Raw genomic sequence first — 14,818 nt, forward strand, 5'->3', positions numbered from 1 at the left:
AACCTCCAGTCCGTGGACCAGTACCGGGCTGCAGCATGCCAGCAGCCGGTCCGCACAAACAAGCAAAGCCCCATCAGCAGGATGAAGGCAGCACACAAAACCACACCCCCTCTGGTCCTCCCTCCATGGAATCGGTCCCTGGTGCCCAAAAGGTTGGGGACCTCTCGTTTAGAAGGTTTATTACAAGTTTTTCTCCTTGGCAGAAAGGTAAATACCCTCAAAGTCTATCAAAAGTAGTTTTTATTTTTGAAAATAAAAAACCCTGTCAGAACCTATCATTCCCTGTCCCAAACTAATTTCAACTGTCAATAACTGTCCTTCCATCTCCTACCAGGGGTGTCAAGCTGCTGGCCCGTGTGCTGGATGTATCATAGTGAAACTGCCCCCACCCCATTGCCGGCAATGGAAAAATAGTTGCGATACATCGTGACACGTCACGTGACATTGCAAGTTTTGACACCCCTGTTCTACACCATCCAATACAACCGATGAAGCTTCCAGGATAAGCGAAACATCTTCCTCAAAAGAATCAGCCCAGTTGCTTCTTCAAAAAAATAACCCCTTTTGATATAACTATGACTGGGTAACTGAGAATCTTCACAGACCCTTAAAGTCTGCACACCAATTGGCTAATACTGGTGTGTGTTTGTGCGTGTAATCGAGAGAGCTGATTTATTCAATTTATTCAAATTATATAAATTTAAAAGGGTCTGAAATATATCCCTACATTACCCCAATTTGAGTTTCCTGCCACCAGAGTTCCTGTCTGACAGTAAACACTCTACCACCTCTACTCTAGGGGGGGGGTTCACCACTGATGCCATACATGAAACGCAAGTGAGTGCATTTGGAGGAATAAACCTCCATCCACTTCTTGCTTACACACGGCAACCAGCCATTGTAAGATCCTGGATGAGGGAGGCCTTATTGCAGATTAATAGTAATAAGACATTTAATAGTAAAGCTGGAGGTTAAAGCCATAGAGGATCAGATGACCAGCATTTGGGTGAACCCAGACGGCTCAAAGAGGAAAAAAAATACATGGTGGCAAGTGCATCTTCCCCAAGAACAGCCAGCCCTGTCTCTTACTGAACTTCCCTCTGCCTAGCAAAGCTGAGATGTTACTACCTGCCCTTTGTTACCCATCAACCAAAACTTTTCCCAGCCATCTTTCTACCCAAGTCCTTGAATCCCTTCTAAGACATATTCATATATGCGCACATACTTTGAGAATTAGTTCAAGGAGCACATACTTTGAGAATTAGTTCAAGGAGCTTTACATAGCAACAAAGTCCAAATCTTTAGGGAGATCTCTTGCAAAGCACTCTGAAAGGGCACAGTCCAGAGTGTGGGGCAGACGCACAGTCAGGTCACAATCTAGCGTTCCAGGAGTCTAATTAGATGGTTAGCTGGTCAAGAATGCCTTTTTATTTGCAGATCTTTTCAGTTTGATGTGGCCGAAGAAAATTCAATAAATTTTCTTTGGAGGCAATGTAACTCAGTTTCATTACTCAAATGTTAAACATTTATTTCATATGCTCTGGTGAATTTACAATAAATCCTAATGATTACAGGAAAATACCATGTTTTTTTAAAAAATAGTGAATGCTATTATAAGCAGACTACATCAGTCCATTTTAGCAGGGGATTGGTTTGCTTCCTTTTTGGGGCACAAGGCCTGGTTTCCTTCTGCCTCTTGGCAACAGACAGATTTGCCATCATGTTAGGACGCTGAGCTTGTCGATCAGAAGATCGGCAGTTTGGCGGATCGAATCCCGAGTGCCGTGTAGCAGAGGGAGCGCCTGTTACTCGTCCCAGCTCTGCCAACCTAGCAGTTCGAAAGCACGTAAAAATGCAAGTAGTAAAATAGGGACCACTATGGTGGGAAGGTAACAGCGTTCCATGCGCCTTTGGCGTCTAGTCATGCCGGCCACATGACCACAGAGATGGAAACCTTTACCTTTACCTTTAAGAATGAACATTCACACTCAGCATGATCTGTTTTTATGGAGCTATTCATTCATACACACACACACACACACACACACACACACACACACACACACACACACTCTAAATGGATGTGTGTGTGTTTTGTTTCCCCTGAAAACTGCTGATGTGTCTTTATAAAAACGCTCAGTTGAGAATTAATTTGGCCATTTGTATTGAATTAAAAGGGTTAAAGAAACCTTTGAAAATCTAGAATACATTTGGAAGAAAATGTATTTATTAGGTTATATCCTGCTTTTGTTATAGAAACTCGTAAGTAACTTCTCACATTTTATCTTTATGGTAACAGTCCTGTGATAGTGTTTAGATCAGGGCTTTTCAACCAGTGGTACGGGGTACATTGGCACATGGCAGGTGGTATGCGACCATCCTAGAAAAGCGGTAGCGGGGGAGGGGAATGAGCTGAACCGGTGGCAGCACCGCACAAGCCTGAGCAAGAGATGGCTGGAGCTGCAGGCCTGTCGGGGCTCAGGGGAAGCGCCAGGATCAGCACCAGGCTCCAGCTGGAGCTCGGTGCTGATCCTGACGCTTCTGCTGAGGGCAGAAGCGCTGATCAGCTGGAATGTTGCAGCATCTGCAGGGTCTTGTGATTTACATTCAGATGCTTGGCAACTGATTCATATTTATGACGGTCACAGTGTCCCAGGATTATGTGAAGGGACCAAAACCTGCTGCAACCACCCAGCAGAGGGGGGGGGGATAAAAACCAAACACCCCCCCCACCTCACCCCCACTGCCAATCTTCAACAGAAATGCTCAGAACAATGAAAACCTCGGACAGGAGGAAGAGCGCCTCTGGGCGGGCAGGCAGGTGTCTTGCTCGGCTGTGGCTTGGGGGGCACTTTTTTCTGTGCCATTGTAACTTCAAAAAGTCACTAAGTGAACTGTTGTAAGTCGAGGACTACCTGTACTTCATCACTTTTTTTTTTGGTCATCAAGTTTTTGACACTTTGCTAGGCGACTGGTGGTACTCGGATGTTGCCATATCCTAAAAGTGGTACAATGGGTGAAAAGATTGAAAAGCCCTGGTCTAGATAGAGAAAGAGTGCATATGAAACAGGATCAGGGAAATCAACACTCCAGCTGATTGCTTTATTTTGTCAGTTATCCATGCATGCAAACAATATAGATTATATATTTGCAAATTGGATTGCTGGGCTTTGGAGTGGATGTCTTGTTTAACTTCTACAATGTGGTCACTGTTATTAACTCTCTCTCTCTAGTTTATAAAATATTGTAAGGTCACTGGGCCTTGATTAAACCTGAGACACCATAAGATCCAATCAGGAAAGCTCAGGCAGTACTTTTATTCGATCGAATGAAGTGCTAGGTGAAACACAATCTGAAAGTCTGGCAGCGATTGCATTCAGATATGCCACGCCTTAGAAAGTTAATGGCATTGCTTTGTAAACTTTGTCAACCAATCAACATTAGACAATAGAGTTATTACCATATGAGGAAGACATCAATCATTCCTGTACAGTCCCTTATTCCCTCCTCATCCGTGTACTGTATGTGTTTTCTCAGGCTTGCATCAAATTTGTCCCTGACGCAAATGCTGATTACAGAAGTGAGATAGCAGCAGTTAGGCTGAACCATTTGTTTCTTTTTCTAGTTCCAGTTACAAAACCCTACAATATATAAGTATATAAAATAATAGGCACATAATTTTGTGTACTATATGCTATAAATGTCTAAAATGTTATCATTGTTAGTTCTGCAAGGTCTGCAATGAAAACAAGTTTAATATATTGTATCCTGAGCTTAACTGGATGTTTCATTTTTTTTTAAAAAACCCTTTACTTCCCTTTTCAAGAAAAGGAAAATAAAGAATCTTTTACCTTGCAGATAGCCAGATGGTGTTGCTTTCACAGTGCAATTACAAAAGAGCAGCTCTCTTAACACATTGCCCTAATTTTAAATAGGAATGACTTTGTGGGCCATGGCATGTGGTCTGAATGCAAATGCCTTTTCCTGCTGATCCAGAATAGTAATACTTTTCTCCTAAGTTTCAAAAGGCAGTATCTTCTAGTGATCATTGTTGAATAATCTTGGTTGCTATTGACCTTCCTCTGGATTTCTATAAATATTTAAATGGGTATTTAAATTTTAAGAGTGCATTGAATAAAATTAGTACGGTATTTATAAACTTTGCTATGTTGATTTTAAGTGCACCCAATTATGTGACCTTATTATAGATAAAGAGAGCCAGTCTGGTATAGTAGTTACTAAACTAGAAATTGAGAGACTGAGTTCTAGTCCTATCTTAAGACACAAAGCCAGCTGGGTGACCTTGGGCCAGTCCTTTTCTCTCAGCCCTAGGAAGCAGGCAATGGCAAAGTTTTAAAATGTTGTCAAGAAAGCTGCAGGAAGTTATCTAGGCAGTCAACAGAAATCAGCACTGACTCAAAGTATGTGTATATGTACGTAAACTGTTGTAAAATTTCTTTTCTTAGATGTTCAAAGGGTCCATATATAGCAGAGAAATGGGCCCATGAAATTCTGTGCATGTAGATTTTATAATTTTATAATATCTCTGTTTATTATGCAGACAGTTGAGCAGAGACGTTTTCTATTTTAGTCAGTGAGTCTTGTTCCCAAATAAGCGAACAGGTTTTTCGAAATGTATAAAATTCATTATATCTTTTATTATAGAAGCAGTTTCAGGGATGAGCAGATCCTAAAACAATTCACACCTTGTTTTGAGGCATTATTTTTTAAACTCTATACCCAGCAAATAGCTAACAGTGTACGGTAATATTAACATATCAGAACAAAAATCGTGGAAGAGTGAGATCTTGCCTGAGATTTTTGCTTGTACAAAGTATACTGAATGTGATAGTGCTGATTATCTGGATCCATTTCAAGCCAGCATCATGCTTGGCTTTGTGAAAGTACCCATTTTAATAGCTCAGGTAGATGGGATTAGTTTATGGAGTATGTCCTTGGTTTTGCTGCACTGCTCAGAGGCTTTAAAGAGCATTAACCACATAATCCTTTGGATAGTTCTTCCTGTATGAATATTTTTTCAGAAGTTGATGTTTGAGGACTTGTGCTGTGCCTCATGATAAGTGGCTTGCAGAGTGTCATAAGGTTTTACCTTGTCCATTAACATTTTTTTTTAAAAAAACATCTCAGTAAAATGACTAGACAAAGCCTGTGGTTAATTAATACTGTAATTTTCATTTTCATCTATGGAAGTGAAGGGTTCTGGAACAAAGGGAAATTGTTTAGTTTAACTGTTGCTTTTTTGCTTTTTGTAATGAGCTTTTGCACCAGAGAAATTTCATGCAAGTGTGGGAAACATGTACATGGAAGGGATATACTGAAGGAAGGAATAAGAAAGTACATAGGAATGATTGATGTCTTTCTTATGATGTAATGGCTCTGTTTCATTGGCTAACAAAGTTTATAAAGCAATGCTACCAATTTTCTAATGCGTGGCACTTCTGGATGTAACTCTGCCAGCGTTCCAGATTGTTGGCCATCCAGCTACTTAATTTGATCAAATAAAGTGCTGCTTGATCAAGAAGTCTCCTCTTGAGTTATCTGATTAGATTGATATGGTATCTCAAGTTCAGGTAAGGGACTGGAACCTTACAGAAGGAAGCTGTATAGACTTCCTGAATTCATATAAGAAGGCAATTTTTGGACAGATGAGGGCAAATAAACTTTGTTAGTTCCAGCCAAGATAGGTGTAAATTAATGCTGGAGGTTCACTAAATTTAGATAAAGGTATGCATACAATTTTAATCTATGAAGCTGGGAATTTTTAGGTGATTGGCATTAATTCGAGAAGCACATATGGCAGTGCTTCTATGTCACTTGCAGTACTACCTAGAGATACCATGTTATTTCTCAAATATTAATACTCTGAATAGATGCCAAACTACTATAATGCATTATGGGTGTTTCAAGAAAATTCAGCTGGTTCAGAACATGTCTGTCCAGATATTGCTATGAGCTGGCTAAACACTCATTTGATTTCAATATTTCACAATTGCATGGATTTCAGAGATTTCCAGACTTAGTGCTAAGTCTGCTTTTAAACTATTTGCAACCAGAAATACTTAGAGACTTGTTGTCTGTATAAGTGTGCCTTCATCTGCCCTTATTGGGGTTGTTTTTCACTTACCTACCCTAAAAAAATGGCTGCAAGACTGAGGACACAGAAAGAAGGCCTTTTCATCAATAGCTTCCGAATTTCTGAAATGAACATCCATTGTGGCTTAATTAAGTTCTTTCATTGCAGAACTTCTGTTCTGTAAAATAGGGACTTATCTGTTGGGTTATATAAAGTTTGGACTGCTGATTTTATTTGTAGTGATTGATTGTGTTGAGTAATATTGTTTTATGTTCCAAAAATCCTTCAAGAGTTTTATCCTTAACAGTAACATAAGAAAACTTGGCAGCAATATAAGGTAAATTAGCCAGTCTGATTTGGGGCAGAATTCTTTATCTTTGTCCTAAATTCAATAGACTATGATTTAATTATTTTACCATGTATTGATTCTTCTTTGACAGAAGATACAAGGTCAGATATATTAGCTTTTGTACAGTAGCAAAGTTAATAGACATGTTATAAAATTAGTACAAGTGCAGATGGAGAGATGGAACAGATAGACTTTTTCAGGACTGGACCATACAAACAATAGATAGATAGATAGATAGATAGATAGATAGATAGATAGATAGACAGACAGACAGACAGACAGACAGAGATAGAACAAACTCAATAGAAGGAAATGCCTTTCCTTTTTATACAGTATCTATATTTTTAGTTTGCATGTTTTGTATTTGCCACATGATGGTGCTGTTGAATTCTTTTTTTAGGCATGTAAATAAATTATAGAACCTGAGCTATTTGAATATTTATCTGATATGCTAGGATCACAGTTATAGAATTAAAAATGAAAAATAAAATAAAATAGAAATGATTATAATCCTGTTTTTACAGATGACAGCACAGCCTTGTTTTTTTTCCCAAGAAAAAAACCCTATGTAATTGTTGGAAAATCATGTTGAATATTGAACGATTTGGAACAGTTTATTCCTTTGCTGCTCCAGTCAATTCTGAATTTGTTAATCAGAATATCAAGACAGAAAAATGTGGTATGGTATTTCATTAGGAACAAGAGCTTTTGCCTTTCATACACTTTAACAAAACTTGACATAATTGAATGTGTAATGTGTGTAAACACTTAAAATATGTCATTTTATCTTTGTGTCTTTTTTCATATGATAGCTCAAAAGGCATTGTACTTTCTTATATAATAGCTGTCTTACAGAAGAACTCTGGAATTTAGCTTTAATAGTTACAGTTCTTTACACTGTTAGTTAGCTTTTCTTCTGTTTTGGGAAGACATTTTACTCACTAGGTAGTTTTTAAATCTTGTTCTTTTAACTATAAAATAATTCTAAATACAAAGGTGATTTGAAACTGAGGTGGTTGAACCAGTGTCCTTGAAAACTCTGTCGTGGTTGAGAGCTTGAAGATTTTCCTCATCCCCAGTGCTCATAGCATGGGATAACTCCTATCCTGTGGTATCCTGACATCCGGAGTACAGGTAGGCAATCTCCCTCATTCTCACCATTCTCACCAATCTTGCAATATAAGATTGATGACAGCATCAGGTACAATCATCCAATGAGTTTCATTGCTGAGTGGAGACTGAGTTTAACATTTCTTCAATTCTAGATCCATTTAATTCTAGATCCATCTACTAATTCTATGATGGAGAGTTCTTTTTTTCAAGCACAGGACCATGCTTGGCCTTAGAGTGGCATGTAGGCAGATGTACTCTGAAAAAAAGTGAAAAGATTCAGGGCAGGAATTAAATCTGAATTTATTTAGCTAACATGTAGGCTAATTCAAATATTTCTATAGCACTATGAACATTTATGACACTATAGGTGTGGTTTTAATTAAGTTGATTTTAATGCACACTTTCCCCATTTTCTATTTTGACACTTCCAATTTTAGTAGTCAAGTAAGTGTAAAGTATATGAAATGTCAGAGTGGATAAGCATAATGAAATGAGATGAAAATAAAATCAGGGCATATTTGAGTAATGCTACGGAAGCATGCCAGACTTCCCACATCCATTTAGTCAGAAGAGTTTCTACAGGAAGTTTTACGGTTACCAACAGATAGTTTTATCCCATTAAAGGGTACTGAGAACAGGTCTTTTCATTAAATGAGAATTCATATTGAATATAAAGCTTTGTCCCTAGCAGTCTAAGAGATGTAAATCTACCCTTGATGTATAAGAATGGCTTCCATAACTGGCCACAGGATTATTTCTGGACCTTAATGTTATTGTTAGGGATAGTTAAGCATCTCAGTCAATAATGCTCTAAAATTTGAATTGAAATTGAGTGAATAGAATAAGAATATTCTTTACTGGCCAACGGTGATTGGACACAGAAGGAATTTGTCTCTGGTGCATAAACTCTTAATATTCATTCAAGCAAGAAAGTGATAAATCATAAAACATAAGATACAATCATAAAACATAAGATGCAACCAACAAAGTGATAATCAGAAGATACCAATAGGAGTAATATAGGACGTTTAACATTAGATGGCCAAACAAAGTCATGCTGTAATTACATTAAACTTTATGTTTTCAGGTAGAATTTGACCTCCACAATTGCTAAGGTCTACAGGGTTTGTGCTTTGGAAGTTTGTTTATGACAATTAGAAATGGCATAATTGGCAGCTAAGTTTCATAGCACTGCAGTGCTCTTATAGCGGCCATGACTAACCTGGTGCCCTTCAGTTGTATGAAATGAAACCTCTTGAACTCCCCATTAATACAATAATGCTTGTCTAGCATGCCAGGTTAGGGAAGAAATACCTCAAAAAATTTCTATTTGTGGTGGAAGGATATTTTTCAGCATTTTCCTGTATCTGGGGATGGACATTAATAATCCCCTTTGTAGAGGGACATTTGAGGCTCTGTCAACAGGATTGACATTTAACGGATTCAGTTGGATTCCATCAGTAATATCCCATAGTTCTTGGAAGATAAATACCTGAAACTATATATCTTGCTATCATGAACAGATTCAAAGCTACTCTCAAGAGCTGTCAGGCCATTCAGACTGAGTATACCCTCTGCAAGATGAATGGGAAGAGATACCATTAATCCCCAAGGCAAAAGAAATCTCTACAAGAAGGAACAAATTATGTCCCCAAGAGAGACAGAACCAGCAGTGTGGTGTTTGATGTAATTAAGTCTTCTCTCTGGAGTCCTCCCCCTCCCCATTTGACTACAAGCTTGTAGACTGAGTTACATCATCACAACATCAGGTCTGTCCCTTGTTCAGATGTTCTTTGAAACTCTTTCCAGCTCTCTGTGTTTCCTGCTTCATTCTTGCTTTAAGGCATAGTTCATTGGCAATCAAGAACTTAATTCTACTGTGCCGCAACCGTATCTGTCAACCATTCATGCAATTAAGAGAAAATATCTGCTAGCGTTTCCATGGCATCAAAACATTTCAGTAGAACAATCAGCCCACACAGGTTCTAAAAGCTCTAAAATAATACTTCAATACAGGGATTTGAGCTCTACATTTATTACAGATTACAACAATTCATTTCCAACTGGTCCAACTAAACACTGTTCTGCCAGATGCTGTTGACATCTATTTGGTAGTACTAAAATGTCCTTAATTCAGAACACCGATTAATCAGTTTTTGGATAAATATAGGAGATATATTGTGTGGTTTGGAGGGGTTTAAAGTGGCTGATGTTGCAGCTGTAGTTAGGTTTCTGTTTTGTGGTTGTGTGTCATTATATATATATGTATTAAGGCATGTCTTGTTTATCATCTGGAGCTGTATAGGCTTTGCCAGTCTACCCACTTCCTTCATTATCACCATATGCTCTACTTATTTTTCCAAATGATGTAGAAAATACGTGTCTCATAATCCCATACTTTTTTTTATCTATAGTATCAAATATTCAATCAGCCTCCATCCTGGAACCGAACAGCAGAACTGAAGGACTTACATACATGTTGGAAATGCTCACACATAATCACCGAAACTGGGGGTAACCATGTCCTTTGTTCAAGGTAGCATCACTTGATTGAAGTCTTCTTTCCTTCTATTTTTTTTCTTTTTTATTTCAACCTTTAGCTCCGGTGAAGGAATTTAATGGCACGATGTTGAAACGTGTGAAATATTTTCTGGGGGATTTAAAATTTTTCTGATTTTTTTTTATACCCCTGAAGCCAGTTGGATCTGACCAGATCATTGCCTATTACAACATTTTTGCCAAGTTTCATGCTGTCAAATGTGCAAAGACTTTTAGCTGTAAAATAAGTCATTCTCATTTCAACAATATTATTTATAGCAAAACAATGAAAGCCGCATGCTTGTGCTGTGAAAATCTACGATTGAACATACGTTTCCATGACTGTTGTACAAAAGCAGCATGCTGTTTGTCTATATTTCATAAGCACAAGGGCTCACTGTGCACTAGGCTCTAAATATCTTTGGTTGGTTCTCTACAGGTATTTTATTCACACAGGAAAAAAACCCAAAGAAATGTAGCAAGTATGAAAATAAAATGTCCCCCTGCTACCATATCTACCTCTATTTGTATAGATGACAAGAGCCTTTCACCTCTGATACTTTTCATTGATTCCCCTCTTTTATATTGAGAAGATTTCTGTTGAAAACCCATCACAGCGGAATCAGGAAGAAAGATTTGAGAACGCTTAGTGAGCCCCATGTTCCACAAATAGGTTTTCAAGAAAAAAAGTTCCACATTTGAAAGTGCCAAAGCATTTGCTCACCATTAAGACATTGCAGTTGTGCACTTGTCTGAAACTGAAACCAGGTTTATAACAAAATTCAGCTGCTCGCAAATAAATTCCCTTTAAAGTATATTAATTTCAGAAAGCAGAAATTGGAAAAGGTATTGACCTTCCTGGCTATCTCGGTGACTATCAAAAATCTGCTCAACTGTGTGGTACCAGGATTTGATAAATTGCTAAAATAGTGAGAACGAGCCACTAATTTTAATCCAGGATGTTGGCAAATTATTTGCTTGTGGGGAGGAACTTTCTTTATAACCTCTCTCCCTTCCTAATCCTTGTGGCCTTTCCCATTTCATGTACATGTATAATATTCATCATCATCATCATCATCATCATCATCATCATCATCATCATCATGTCACAATATTTAATCCCACCCGGAACAAATTCTGATAGCATACAAGCTATGTAATTATTGCTGTGGGGCGGGAAGGCATCAGGGACAATCCACCAAGTGTTGGGGAAGGCATTTTAGGATACAAAGCAAAGGAAAACAGGCCTGTCTAGGACAAGGATAAAGTCCGTGACTCACATGGCCAACCCATGTTTTAAGCAAGAAATAAAATGCTTCCAAATTAGTTTTATATTATTTTTTTATTTTCCCTTTTGCAATTATGTCTTCAGTTGATTTGATCAAGATCTTCGTTTGCCTCATATAATTGTCTTGACAGTACTTCAGGGATTTATCATTGATTCCTCCTGATAGATCAAATGATTTCCAAGGTCTTTTTACAACCGGGAGAGATACTTTATTATTAGAGTTTTGGACATTCATTCTTATCCTCCCTTGAGATGAAAAAATGCCATGGTTACTGCTACATCCCTTTTTTTAAAAAAAAATCCCGATGAGCACCTACATATAGCAAGATCATATACTTATTCTCTCATTCTTCTGATGTTTGGAGGATCATCTGCTGGGGCAGATGATTATTTATTTAAAAAAATATGAGGGTTGAATGAAATGTAATGTCTCCACCTATATCGCTTTAGTGAAAAGAGGTATATTTTAATAAATGAAACAAGAAAAGTGCTCTTTTGTTTACTTTTCCATTCCTAGCCACTACTGTTTGCTGCACCTTTCTCTTTGTGACCGACAAGCTTCTTAAAGCTGACATGAAAGAATGCCACGCTCTGTTTAGCCAGGCATTCTTCCTACTGATTCATCTAAATCAGGTACCCATGAAAGAATTCTTTCTCTTTGGGGAAAAAGTGAAAATCAACATAGCACCAAGTTTGCATTGCATGGAGGATGGGGTTAAGATAGTCAGATCTAACATGGTAATTGCCTTTGACTGACTCTTGAGATGTGGGAACTTGTATTGCAAAACTCTGATGTTGCAGAGTGTCCCAGAAACATGCAGAAAGGATTTAAAAAGGTAAAGGTTCCCCTGCACATGCGTGCTAGTCGTTTCCAACTCTAGGGGCCAGTGCTCATCTCCGTTTCAAAGCCGAAGAGCCAGCGCTTGTCCAAGGACATCTCCGTGGTCATGTGGCCAGCATGACTAGATGCCAAAGGTGCATGGAACGCTGTTACCTTCCCACCGTAGTGGTCCCTATTTTTCTACTTGCATTTTTACGTGCTTTCGAACTGCTAGGTTAACAGAAGCTGGGACGAGTAACAGGCGCTCACTCTGTTACACGGCACTCGGGATTCGACCCACCAAACTGCCGACCTTCTGATCGACAGGCTCAGCGTCCTAACCCACTGAGCTATACTCTAAGTATAAATATAAGTATGCTTATGAGTGAACAGAACGTTAATAAATTCATAAAGACAAGCAAATTGCCAAGGTTAAGAAATGCTAATGTATAGAAAGATGCTTTTTCACGAGGCAACTGGACTTTCCTTGATGTTTTTTTGAAGAAGTTTTGCTTCTCATCCAAGGAGCTTCTTTAGCTCAGAGCTGAAGAAGCTTCTTGGATGAGAAGCAAAATGTCTTCAAAGAAAAACAAGGAAGTCCAGTTGCCTTGTGGAAATCTTTGTGATAACTATGACCTGGATGACTGAGAATCTTCATAGATACTAATGTATAGAGTTGCAGTCCTTCTGAAAAAAGAGATTTGAGACTTCCAAATTTTTCACGATATGTTGCTGCATTTGGTTATTTTTTTTAAGGACACCTGACATTCCCATGTAGAAGTACTATTCCATTTTATGTATTCATGGGTAAACAGTTATATCACAATTTAGTTTGCAACTTAAACATAATTAACAAGATGTCATATTCTAACATTACATTTTGTATCCCTTTGCACTTGGAATGTCTTGTGTTAGGGGATAGTCTTGCACAATCATTACCCATATTTTTGAGGTCTCTTTTCCAACGAGCCCAACTTTTTAACCCTTCAGTGACTGGCCATTAACTCATTCTAGAACCCTTTTGAAATAAAGAAGCAATTGAAACACAGGCATATAATTCCACATGGGAACAATAAGGAAGCTTGCTTTTATTTGTAGATCGGTTAGAAACCTAACTTTTAATGGTGTTGTATCTTTTCCTTTTCTTGTTTCATGTAAGCTTCAGTGCTTTTCCCCCCCTCTGTGGAATGTTCAGGATTTTAATATAGTTAGTACTTCAGCGTGAAGGAGTGAGCTCTATTCTGTAATAAACAGGAAAATTATTCTAATAGTTCCCCTTGGATCTCCTTCCTCTAAACAAAAGAATATTTCTCGGGCCTCTGTGTTTTTGTAAGCTAAGAAATGCTGTTTGGCAGAACTCTGCTGAAGGACTGGTACAACCTGAAGTCTCATTGTTTTAGAAGGGTCGCTTCTTTATAATGTGAGCTGCATTTGCTACAATGTGCTTTTCTGGAATTTCCTTAATATTGTGGTCATATCTTTTTGGGATTTTTATTATATTAATATTTTGCACTCTCTTTTCTGACAAAGAAGCATCTTGTTGCACTTTTAACAGATTGAGGGCTTTCATCCTTCAGATGAAATTTACAAAACACCCTAGCATGGTCTCTCTATTCTTTTGCAGGACGTATTTCATTGTTCTGTTGAACATCTTGCAAAAGAGCAAAAGGAATGGATTGTGCTGGTGATTTTTCATTTGTTGATTAGTATTTGCGTTCTCAACAGCTCTTGCCATATGTCTTTAGACAATATACAAGAAATGGAATACGTTCACTGGACGTTTAATGCAAAGCAGAGTAGTGACGTTGGTTTGAAGCTATGCATCTAATTGACTAGACCAGTGTAATAATGTTCTGCCGTTCACTGTTGGATCTCAGAGGAGGAGTAGAATTGCCACATAAATATTCCAGCCATTTTACCCACTCATACAATAACATAACCAAATCTGAGTGCTGTGACCTAGCTTGTAGAGCAATTGAAGTAGGAACAGTTTATTCTATGCATGGAGTTGAACTCAAATCTCCCAAAATCACAGTCAGCATATCAAATTCTTAAAACATGGAAGATGGACGTCATAGGTTATCAACAAGTGGAAGGTCAGAAGCATATGACCTATGAGCTACTGAGGCAATATCAACTGGAATTACACTAGGGAATTGCATGTGAGCTTTCACTGAGGTAGGGCACTTGAGTATAATATTCTGAGCGTTCACAGCCAATACAAATGATAACAAAAGCCCTAAATGGGCATCAGCAGATAAATACTTCCCTAGAAATGAGAGAATTACATTTCTTTTAAAATGAAATTGAAATCTTTTATCAAAGATATAGTCCTATACCTTTTTACCTAGAATTTAATGGAATTTCTATGTTTTTGACTTTCCTGAATTGACATGGGTAAGATTGTATTGAGGTATAGTTTTAAGACTCCATTGTATAACTGCTTTATTGCTTTGCATGCAAGAAAATGTAATTAACTTCAATTTGAAAGAAGAAATGTTTGTTTTTCCAAGCTATTGATGGTTGAGTATAAACTACTGGATGATAGCTTAGAATGCAATGGTATTCACACAGTGGTGGGATTCAAATATGTGAACAACCAGTTCTCTGTGTGGA

The sequence above is a fragment of the Vipera berus genome (genome assembly GCF_964194415.1).
Source record: "Vipera berus genome assembly, chromosome: 3".
NCBI lineage: Eukaryota > Metazoa > Chordata > Lepidosauria > Squamata > Viperidae > Vipera > Vipera berus.